At 47.2% G+C, this 12,359-nt stretch overlaps 2 non-coding genes across 2 annotated transcripts; both read right to left on the bottom strand.

Moving 5' to 3' along the window:
• TRNAN-GUU lies at positions 11,173–11,246 on the bottom strand. The gene has a single exon. It is a non-coding gene; the product is annotated as a tRNA-Asn (tRNA).
• Positions 12,248–12,319, bottom strand: TRNAE-UUC. The gene has a single exon. It is a non-coding gene; the product is annotated as a tRNA-Glu (tRNA).

Raw genomic sequence — 12,359 nt, 5'->3', positions numbered from 1 at the left:
CCCACTCCTTAGCATGCAAAATTACCCAGCTTATAAAAACTAACCATGCCACACTTCCCGACCCCACTCTTCTTCTGCCATGGCCCACACACTGTCTGTGGAGTGTGCTTGCTTCTCTTGCGTCTGAATAAATCTACTTCTTACCTATCACTTTGTCTCTCACTGAATTCTTTCTGTGGAGACATCAAGAACCTGACCAGGTACCGTGGGTTTTGGCTGGGTTTGAGTCCCAAAGCAAAAACAACACCCAGTTGTGGATGTCACTACTGTTGGAAGTAAAGTCCAATGCTGTAAAGAGCAATACTGCACAGGAACCTGGAATGTTAGGTCTATGAATCAAGGCAAATTGGAAGCAGTCAAACAGGAGATGGCAAGCGTGAACATTGACATTTTAGGAATCAGCAAACTCAAATGGACTGGAGCGGGTGAATTTAACTCGGATGAGCATTGTATCTACTGCTGTGGGCAAGAATCCCTTAGAAGAAATGGAGTAGCCATCATAGGCAATAAAAGAGTCCAAAATGCAGCACTTGGATGCAATCTCAAAAACGACAGAATGATCTCTGTTCGTTTCCGAGGCAAACCATTCAATATCACAGTAATCCATGTCTATGCCCCAATCAGTAATGCTGAAGATATTTCATATGTGAGCAAGGAAACCTCCCGTTGTTGGAGAGACAGAGTAGGACGTTCTGCTTTCACTTTCAGTGACCTAGATCCTCGATCTGCATCCTGTGTGCTTTCTGGTTAGTTTTCTTTGGACCTACCCTTAAGTATCACCCCACTCCCAGGCCCACTCCCAGCACCTCCTCCGATCTCAGAGGCTTCTTGGGGCTGAGCGGATCTGAGGGGAGTGCCGTCCCCGAGGCAGCCACGAGGGGGACGACAGTCCATCCCGCCATGGGCCTGCCTTTTCTGTTAAGCCCAGTGGTTTCTATTTGCCAGCAGGACTTTGTGAATCAGAAGTAAGCACAACACATCCTGAGAAAGGGGTTGGCAAATAGCCCACTAAACTGCCGACAACTTGGCCTGGTGTTTTCTGCTAAATTGTAGTTCAATGTTTTCAGTTAGGAAGAAAAGGAAAACCACTTTTGACCGAAAAGGGGGGGTGGGGGTGGGGAAAGGTACGAATTCTACTGCCATTTAAGGAGAAGGGATGTTAAGGAGGTTTCCTAGTTTGCCAGACTACTGAAGCATGTCAGGTGCACCATCGAGGCTGAAACAGAGGTACTGCTTTCTGACTGGGAAGGTAACAGGAGAAGGCCTAGAGAGAAAAGGCAGGGGTGAAGAGAGAACTGGATCCAGAAATGCGAAGAAGAGCCCTGCTTGGGGTGGGAAGGGGTGAGTGGGATGGTATGTAAGCAGTATCTCCAGCGATGCCTAAGGCGTGTAGTAAGCACGGCAGCTGACCACGCAAGAAATGAAGCCTCTGAAAGCAGGACACTGGTGGCGAAACCGGCTAGTGGCAGCCTCGCACAAGACAGGCCGACGAGAAGTCCGTCACGGGGCGCCTCCTGCATCCGACTTCGCGTGTTTGGCCCAGGTAAGGGCCTCTCTGGTTGGATCCTGCGCCCCCAGGCAAGTCGAGATGAGCGAGCCTGCCATGAAATCAGCAGTAAACATACGTCAGACATCCGCACCCCCGCGTAGCCCTGGGAGGGCTCCTGTTGCCACAAGACGGGAAAACAAGCGCATGTTTCGGAACCGGCAAAAGACCACTCTTCGTACTCCTTCCTCAAGCGCGACTGCTGGCGTCACTCTGAACTCTTGCTCCACGATTCTGCCAGAGTCTTACAGAACGGAGACGGGCAAGCGCTCTCAGCGTTCATCCCGGGTATGCGAGCTCAACAACAGAGCAACGGTGATTTCTAGGACGCATCTGCTTGCTCCTGACTTCGCCTGGTTGACTGCGCAAACTCAGCAAGCCGGTCACATGCAGCTGACTATGACACCACCTACTTTCACCAGTTTCTTATTTTCCCACACAGGCAAACCAGGGGAAAGCGCGAACGCAGTCCCCCACTACCACAAATTATGCAGTCGAGTTTCCCACATTTGGGGAAATCGCAGGGGTCAGCACATCCGGAGTGCAATGGATAAGCCTCGCCCTGGGAAAACCACCTTCGTGATCATGGTATCTCCCCTGCCAGGTAAGTATGAGTTGCTTGGCTTCCGCCCCACCGCAACCTCATACGCCCTGCACTGTACACACACGCTCACTTCCCTCCCCGCATCCCCGACCCTTCTTGGCCCTTCCACACAGCGCATCCACGCACTTTCAAGCAAAAACTCCTCAGTTCTCTCCCACGCCACGGGAGACCATTTCGTGTTTAAGCACCAGATGACGGACCAGCAGCCCCTGCGCTCGGATATCTACATACGACACGCCCCGTCCGTGACGTCACGGGGATCCCTCCAGCCCACGCCCCGCCCTAGCCCCCGCCTCCCTCCTCCCACGCCGTCCGGCCGGACCTACCGGCCGCCGGGCGCCCTCTGGGGGAAGCGACGTCCGCCCCCCGCCCCTGTTCTCCCACCCGCTACGTTTGGGACCCGGCGCCCTCGGCTGCCTGCCTAACTTTTGTCCTGCCCAGCCCCGGTCTGGCGGTCGGCTGAAACCTGTGCATCTTTTTGCAAATACCGGCGTTCAGTGGGGAGAACAGAACATTTAGCAGTCCGGGGGAAACCGGTTCCTTTCAAATCCAGTTGTCTTTGTGATGTAGTATTGTGTGTATGTCTAGTAAAACGCAGTAGGCGTCACGACTGGCCGTGAACTCAGTTCCATTCGTGAAAATTGGGTCATTCATCAGAAATTTCATTCATTTTATTTCCAGCTTCAGGTGTGGTTTTGACACTGAACAGATTTTAACACCTGTCTGTATCCTCTGTCTTATTGAGACAGGCTGGGACCTGGGACCCTTGGCTGCAAATGTTTGCACCTGGACAAACTGAGGCAGAAATTCCATGCGCCCCACCTGAGCAGCTGGAATCTGTCTCCTGTGGGCAGATACTCCAGACTAAGGACAGGGGCTTCCCTAGTGGTCCACTGGCTAAGATTCCACACTTCCCAATGCCTGGGGCCGGAGCTGGATCCCTGGTCAAGGATCTAGATCCCACCTGGGACAACTAAGAGTTTTCATGCTGCAACTAAATATCTGCTGCTACGGCTGCTAAGTCGCTTCAGTCGTGTCCGACTCTGTGCGACCCCATAGACGGCAGCCCACCAGGCTCCCGGGTCCCTGGGATGCTCCAGGCAAGAACACTGGAGTGGGTTGCCATTTCCTTCTCCAATGCATGAAAGTGAAAAGTGAAAGGGAAGCCGCTCAGTCGTGTCCGACTCTTCACGACCGCCTGGACTGCAGCCTACCAGGCTCCCTCCGTCCGTGGGATTTTCAAGGCAAGAGTACTGGAGTGGGTTGCCATTGCCTTCTCCAACTAAATATCCCATGTATCTAAAAAAAAAAAAAAAAAAAAATTTTTTTTTAAAGCTTCTTTAAGATAAGGATATCAAGGAGGAGCAAGGAAGAGCTGAGTCCCGCTTGGATAGAAATAAAGAGACCACATATTTCGTATTTTTGAGGTCAAAGAGATCTTTGCAGACTACCCATGCGTACAGAGCTTTTTCCTGGGTCAAAAAGGAGGTAGACGGAGCCACCCCTTAATAGGTGGTGTTAACCTCCCCCTAGGCCTCTGCGCTGTCGGACACGACTGAGCGACTTCACTTTGACTTTTCACTTTCATGCATTGGAGAAGGAAACGGCAACCCACTCCAGTATTCTTGCCGAGAGAATCTCAGGGATGGGGGAGCCCGGTGGGATCGCACAGAGTCGGACACGACTGAAGCGACTTAGCAGCAGCAGCAGCAGCAGCAGCAGCAGGCCTCTGCGCTACAATCCTTCTTGGCAAAAAGATGCACATGCACGTCAGGAAGAGCCCAAGGACAGGTCAGGTGTGGAAAAAGAAATGAGATACTCATCCAAAGGTAAGCAAAGGCCCGGAAGAAAGGTCCTATATAAGTGATTTGAATCACCTCTCTGATGCACTCCTTCTCGTTAAGGAGGACACACACACCCTTCCTCTCTGAGTGTGTATCTCTGCCTTGCTTCTGTCTTAAATAAACTGTGTATCTGTGTGCTCTCCAACTTGTGCTGTGGCTCTAATAATAAACTTTGTACCTGTCTTTTCAGCTTTTGTCGCTTTAAGAAATTCAGTTTTCGGTGAAGGCGCTAGTCAGGCCAAGTTTGCTTCTAGCCCTAGCTCTTGATGGACCGGTGGCTAGGATTCCTGGTTTTCACACAGGCTACCCTGGTCCAATTGTTGGACAGGCAACAAAGATCTTGCTTGAGGCCACCACTCACTGCTGTGTTCTTGAGATCCAAATGTCTTCTCCAGCAACAAAATACAAAGAAACAATAGGGGACAAAAAATAACTGCATGTATGCCGTGGTGGAAATTGTGGACAACAAGATACAAAAAGACCAAAATCCCAACTGTCATCTCTGAAGAGCTGGTGCCAGAAACAGGGTCCCCGGAGCAAAAGCAGGGTACTGTGCATTCCCCCTGCACACAACACCAGGAAACACGCAGGCAAACCGCCTGAGCCAGTCCTATAGCCTGACCCCTCCACCCACCCCTATCCTCACCCTGTGGAAGGAACCAGCACACCACCCCTCCACCCCCCCACCCCCAGGGCAAACAAGGAAACCTGTTACTTGTTTTGCTGCAGCAGGGATCCCAATAAAGCCTTACCTGAGTTTCTAGTCTGTCCTCTTATCAATTTCTATCGATTAAGGAAGGCTAAGGGGGTGGTTTAGTCGCTAACTCGTGTCTGATTCTTGTGACCCCGTGGACTGTAGCCTGCCAGGCTCCTCTGTCCATGGGATTCTCCAGGCAAGAATACTGGAGAGGGTTGCCATTTCCTTCTCCAGGGGATCTTGCCCACCCAGAAATCGAACCCGGGTCTCCTAAGAACCCTTGATAAATAGATAAGCTGAAAGCCATCAAACAGCCAGTCTGGACTGGTTGATCTGGTGAAGATGACTAATCAGGTAAATATTTTTGGCTATGTGTGGATGCTCCAAAACTTCTTGAATGTTTAGTAGTGAAATGAATGTGGCCAATCTCCATGTGTCATACCTGCCAGAGTCCTCCCTTTGACACCTCTGAGATAGCTAAGCCTAATGGAACTACTTTCCTCATCAGGATTTCTCAATTTCACATACCACCCTTTTCCTTGGCTTATAATTATTTTTTTCTTCCGTAATTATTTATTCATTTTATTTTTGACTGCTGGGTCTCGCTGCTGCGCATAGGCGTCTCTCTAGTCGTGGCAATCAGGGGCTCCTCCGTAGTTGCAATGCTCCGGCTTCTCTTTGCGGTAACGTCTCTTGCTACGGGGCACAGGCTCTAGGCTAGCGGGCTCCGTAGGTGTGGCACCCAACACATGGAACATTCCCTTACAAGAGATGAAACCTGTGTCCCTGCATCGGTCGGCAGATTCTTAACTATAATTATTATGATTAATTATTCTTAAAATAACACGACATTTTCTCTTTCACACAGTATTAACAGTTGAAGGTCAACTTAAGATAATGATTGTGAGCAGCATATAAATAAGTAATCAGCTATCTGATAGTGAAGGAAAGCCAAAAGTCTGAGGACAGCAAAAATAGCCCAATAGATATTTCGCCTTTACTTTGCCTCCCAGCCCAGGCCAAAAGAAAAGAATACGTATCACCATCACATTAGCCATAACCAAGTGGTTTTAAATGTTTGACAAAATGAGGAATAACATGTGTAAAGTACAAAGAGCATACGCTTCCAAAACGATTACCGGTGTACACCAACCTGAATAACTAGTGAAGCGTCACCAAAGATCTAAGGCATGATGAGTCGCCAGACCACGAAAGGCTTCCTCATGAGGTCCGTGAAAGAGCTCAGAGTAATCACATACACACACACCCCTCCGAAGAACTGGGTTTGTTTTTTTGGGAAGGAGGGGTATTGGGCCTGGCTTCTTTCACTCAGCGTAACGTCTATGAGATTTAACCGTAGTTTTCGGGTAGTTCTTTGTCTCTGTGTGTGTTCCTTGGAAGAATATATCTCAGTATACTTATCCAGTTGAGGATGTTCTGAAATGGCACGATACGAACATTCTTGTATGACTTTTCGAGGACATACACATTTCTCTAGGGCAGCCCATTCCAATAAAATAATGCCAGGGTTGACCTTTAGAATAAAACTTTTAGGGTTTTCTCCCCAACAAAGTGGGTTGATTCAGAAGTAGCAGGGGAATCACAAAGCAGGACAAGCAAACTACGGCAAAAGCACAGGCAAATTGCGCACAAAGGAGAAGAAGGACCGTTCTTCGAGAGAGAAAGAGAAAGAAGCTGAGAGGACTTGTTTTGAACCAAAGGACACTGGCGAAAAGGGAAAGATCAGGGTGGTGACAGTTTCTCATTGGCCGAGTTGCTGATATCTTGCAGGAGATACAAGGTACATCTTTTTCTGTCCGGGCCTATAACTGATTGTTCTTTCCTATTGATGATTCTTCTGTTTAGGTCTATGATTGACCATTCTTCCTGTATTTGAACTGGAGTGGTAATCCACGAGAGCTCCCACTTCTGGTCTCCTGACTCAGTTTTAGTGAGGTTTCCCTTTATTAGCATTACACCAGTCACCTGGAATTTAAAGTTTTCAATTACAACCTATTTAAAAAGTTTGTGAGACTGACTGCGTTAAAAAGAAAAAAAAAAAACTCATCATCACCACGTGTGACACTAGAAACACTACAAGTGTTCAGTAGTTACCTGTGACTTGTACCTGTCGCATTGGACAGCAGAGGTCACATATATAGCAGAGACAAAAGTACGATTTCTGGGCCACGGCACGTGATAGTGTATGTACGACCCTTAGCTGATGCTGCCAAATTCCTCTCCAACTTTGCTGACCTTACTAACACTCCTTTTAGAAATGAAAAAGAATTTACAGTGCTCTCCGTCCTGTGAAATTTTGGTGTTGTTTGCCTTTTTACTTTTCTTTCTTGAGTTTATTGAGGTGTAATCTACATAGTAAAGTCTGCCAACATTAGACTATCTTACACTCTTTACTATGATATCATATCTCTGCAAAGCTGGATTTTGGTAGTTGCTATGATAGAAAGCAAGTGCCATGCAAAAAAATGGATGCCTAATAAGAAATAAGGTGACGCTTCGAAAAAGTTTGAGAAGCTGTGCAGCGCACAACATTAAGGTTATGATTCTGACGTGTCAGAGCACTAAAAACAACAAACCACTGCACCGAACTTTTGTCGGGGGAACACGTAGTAACGTGCCCGGCATCAGCCATATACGAACAAGCTATAGAAATATCTGTAAACAACAACAGCATTCCCCAACTGAAGCGGTATTTCTGCTGTCAGCCAATCTACCAGGAAATTAGGGCAAACGGGAAGGACAAAGAGAGAACAAACTTGCAGCCAACGAAAGATGATTCATTCGTTAAATCAATTTAATATAGTCAAAGGATTAAGGTTAACTATAGATCATGAATCTGTCATTTAAGCAGACACGTGTTGGAACATGAGAATGTTGGAACCATATATTGGTGTATATATGGAATCATATATTACGGGACACCTAAAAATATACGCCAAACACTGTAGGGGGAATGATTGAGTCCTCTGGTGTCTAGAATTGTAGCTATTCATTACCCTTTAAAGATATTAGTATATTCAATATACTTCAAGACATAAATTTAAACGTTTAGAAGTTTAAATAGTCATTGGCTATGTTGGCTTATCTGAGCAGTACAAGCAGCATGGGAAACTTAGGAAGTCCAATGTAACTCAGATGTACAATTTTCAACCTAAATAAACCCAAGACTTAAATACTAAAACATTATACCACCATTATTTTCTACACCTTTATAAGATAACCTGAAAATACATATGGAGTTGGTGTTAGACCAAAATGAGAAAAACAATGTAATTTTTCTGAGTCGCTTCCATTAAAACAAAATGAGTAAACGTTTGAAGGCCATTATGTAAATTATTTAAGTTGTTTAAAAATATTAAGAATAATCTGTTATCAGTTTCATTCCTTCATGGTTGCTGTTCCAAGTAATCAAGACCATTTACTCAATCTACAGTTAAATGTTTTTTCTTTCCCTTGTCACAAATTTAGCAACAAAATTTTCCTTATATAAATACCACATGGAAGCATAAACAGTAGAGTATTTTCCCCAGAAATTCTTCATTTTTTAATTTTTCGTTTATGGAACCGATTATCACTTTCCTTAAGAGGAGTGACACCTTTAAATTTTGAGAGGCCTAACTTGTCTGTTCTCCCCAGAGTGAGAGAAAGTGTATTGACTTGTTTCTGAGAAAATGTATTTAAACAGGGGGAAAGAATACTTCAAAGCAGTGGGCCTTGCTTGACTGCCCTGGGGGTACGGTGGATAGGAATCTGCCTGCTGCCAGTGGAGGCGAAACAGGTCCGACCCCTGGTCTGGGAAGATTCCACATGCCGCAGAGCAAGTAAAACCCTCGAGCCACCGCTCCCAAGCCTGTGTGCTGCCACTACTTGAAGCCCATGCACCTAGACTCTGTGCTCTGAAACAGGAGAAGCCACCGCAACGAGAAGCCTGCACACTCCAACCAGAGAGAACCCACGCAAAGCAACTAATACAGGGCAGCCAAAAATAAATAAAATAAATAAATTTTTTTAAAAATTATCGAGCCTTATTTATGGTGAAAGCAGAGTCAATGATGTTTATTAACAACACTTACCAGTGTGGGAAACAAAATGGAATACAATTAAGCGGTATTGGAGGACTCTCACTGACGAAAATAGGAGTTCTGTAACACACTTATGAGTCCCCAGTGTATAAAACTGTGCTTGGAGTCGTTGCTAGTCGCTCCTTTTTCTTGAGGGCTGAGCTTGCTTATAGTTCTGGAAGTATTCAATCTTGATTTGCAGGCTTGTCAGAAGTGCTCACGTTGCTGACTTCATTGCTTCTTTGCAAAGATATAAATGTCTTTTCCTCTGCATTCTGTAGTCTGATTTCAACCATCCTTACCTCACTTGTTGAATGTTTTCAGCTATTTAGAAACGTTCATATACCAGTGAAAGAAACTGTCTGTTCCATGCTAAAAATTCAGTATCCTTCCTGTGTTAATCTCTTTTATTAATCTTGAGTTTCTCATGAGGGAACGATTGCCTAGTAAGATCATCCTTACTGTAGAGACGACACTTGCTCAGTGCTTGACTAGGAGAGACTGGGCCCACGTGGATCTGACCAAACAGTGGAAAGAGGAGAAGTGGACAACTTCTCACTGGGGCCGTGTCACATCCCAGGAAATACCAGAATCATCAAGACAAGCAGCAATGAAAAAAGCCTCATGGTCCAGCGTAACTGTCATCTTCTACCTCACAGGGAACGGACCCTTGTCAACCACCACTCAGTGTGGATTATCCCCAGGAGTTTACTTCCTAAAATGAGACCAGATTCCCACACTGATAGGAGACATTGCGCGCATGCGCGCTGAATTCCTTCAGTCGTGTCCAGAGCCTGTGCAACCCTATGGACGGTACCCTGCCAGGCTCCTCTGTCGGATGGGATTCTCCAGGCAAGAATACTGGAGAGGGTTGCCGTGCCCTACTCCAGGGGATCTTCCTGACCCAGGGATCGAACACCATGTAACTTACATCTTCCGCAATGGCAGGCAGGTTCTTTACCACTAGCGAGCGCCATCTTATCAGTGATGAACAAATCAGAGAGAGAACATTATTTGTCCCCAAACCACACGGTACAAAAACGTCAAAACGCACAGTCTCTGCACATAAGATTTAATAGAAGAACAGTGCAAACTGGAGCCAATAGCTCTAAGGGTCCAGGTCTGAAGCAGGAGCCTGTGAGGGGCAGGATTCCGTGGGCTCTCACGACATGTGAGTTAGCCCATGTGATGGGCTAACTTTTATCAGTTCAGTTCAGTTCAGTTCAGTTCAGTCGCTCGGTCGTGTCCGACTCTTCCAAAAAATAACCAAACCAAAAAACTGTCAAGGAATAGAGTAAATGGGGTGGTAACACCCCACTTTATAGGAGGAGGGACAGGCATCACATTTTTTTTCCTCAAGTTAAAAGTGTAACCAAAGTTTGTAAATAAAAGAAGGAAGGGGAGGAGGAAAAAGGCTCTGGGATCAGTGAGAGTTTTCTCTTTGGATAAGTTGCTCGGCAGAAAGGGGTCATCCTGGCCGTCTTCTCTGGACCCGGTTGACCAGGTCACCGGACAAAACAATGGACAGTTACTGGAGGACTTTAAAAGTGGTCAGTGACTAGCTCTCCACCATAAGCAGTAGAGTACCTCTGTGTAATGCCACAGCGTCCCTCTATTGTCTTTTCCCCTTAGTTGGGTCAGGAGGCCACTGCTCCCTTTGTTAGTTAAGAGACTCGTAGAGAGATGTATAGAAAGATTGTTGTGTTGCCAAAGTAATTGAAGAAAGGGACACTGAACGACTGGAAAATAATTTGAAATACGACTCAGTCCCACTTCTGTGGAAGGCAAATTTGCAGGATTTACCAACTTGAGAAGCATATAAACACTAAAGGTAGCAATTGCTCTTCCAGGTTTCTACACTGTGGAAATAAATACCTGCACAAATGGTCAGAAGTGTGAGTACAATAACGATGGTTGCAGCATATCTGTCATCATAAAACCACGAAACCAAATAATGCATGAACCATGTAGGAAATGCCTTTCTAAAAAATAATGCAGAGGCTAATGATGACGGTGGGTTCACTGATAACATTGTTGACAGAACAATTGCTAAGTGCTGGCCTCCTTTTACAGGTGAAAAACCTGGGGCACATAAGGTATAACTTACTTGTCTAAGTCTATGTACTTGGCAGAATAAAGACTTGACCCCACCAGGAACTGGATCCCTTGATCTCTCTCAGGAGAGAGAGATACTCATGCCTTCGGCAAGTATGAGTGAACAGGAACGCACTTGCACTTGCAGAGTATAGGGCTGGAAAGGTGAGGTGGCCCAGACTGGCAGCAGTCCGGAGGTGACTAGGACCCCGAATGCAGGGGAGCATATTCAAGAATCGGCGTGGAACCCCTTGAACGGTCGTCAGCACGGAAAACCTTGAATGGGTTCTAAAACCTCGACCGCCCGTCCCTGGGTGGGCTCGAACCACCAACCTTTCGGTTAACAGCCGAACGCGCTAACCGATTGCGCCACAGAGACAGCACCACACGGGGTCCCTCGACTCTTTGTGCCAAGACGTGCCAAGAAGTCCCAAGACGTGCCTCCTGCTCCGCAGAGAAACGGTGCCGGTTCCAAAGCCGCGGGAAAACGGAAAGATGAGAACGGTGAGTAACACTGGACCTGAGACTGGGTCAAGGCCAGGAGAAGACTACGCCAAACACCATTATCCTAGGACAGCCACCCAAGCAGACAATTCCGGAAAGCTCTCGAGAATACTCCCCCTCCCTTTGATGCATCTCCCACCTGGTCCACTCATCCTCCCACCAGAGGAAAGAAGCCTTCCCCTTTGTATTCTGGGCACAGAGAGCCAGGCAAGAGCCAAAGGGGCAGCTGCACTTCCCCCATGGGTCTTCCCAAGGTAGGTGGTTCTAGCGCTCAGGCTGACCCAAGACCCCACTGTCCACCAAGACGACCCCGAGGAGTCCAGATAGCAGACGGTCCCGGGGGGTGGGTGGGGGTGGGTGGGGTGGGGTGGTGGGGTAATCCTACAAGCGCAGAGCGTGCCTGGCCTGCACTTCCTGGAGATCCAAACCAAACTCCCCCGGAAGCTTCTCTGCATCCTAAAGAGAATGGATTTCAGGTTTCCATGGAGAGAGTGACAAAGCAAACGTGGGAAAATGTGAACTGTGCAGCTGAGTACAGAATACACGATGTTACTATTCTTGTAACTTGGATGTATGTTTTGGAGGGTTTGGGGTTTGGTTTTGAATGAATCTTTGGAACTCGAGTCCCTGATTCTCTTTGGATGAAAACTCTGTAAGGAAGACTCTGGGTTTCTAACAAGCAAAGAGAAAAGAGTGGAGAGGAGAGCTGGGCAGCCCAGGCTGTTCACTGCATCCGGGGAGTCTCCTCCAGCTTGCCTGATGTCAAGGACCCTGAGGCCGGGACTCAGTGCAGACGCTCTTCTGCATTGGACCTTGAAGCAAAAGACAATTCTGATCTGGACAGGAAGGCTCCGGGGAGTGGAGAAGAAAAGAGCTTTCCCTGACCGGGAATCGAACCCGGGCCGCGGCGGTGAAAGCGCCGAATCCTAGCCACTAGACCACCAGGGAACCACACAGAAAAACGGACTTGGCCGTCCAGGTGAAAATT

Source organism: Capra hircus, chromosome 3 (assembly GCF_001704415.2).
Source record: "Capra hircus breed San Clemente chromosome 3, ASM170441v1, whole genome shotgun sequence".
NCBI lineage: Eukaryota > Metazoa > Chordata > Mammalia > Artiodactyla > Bovidae > Capra > Capra hircus.
The sequence above is the reverse complement of the archived record's forward strand: the minus strand, read 5'-3'. Positions and strand labels throughout refer to the sequence as shown.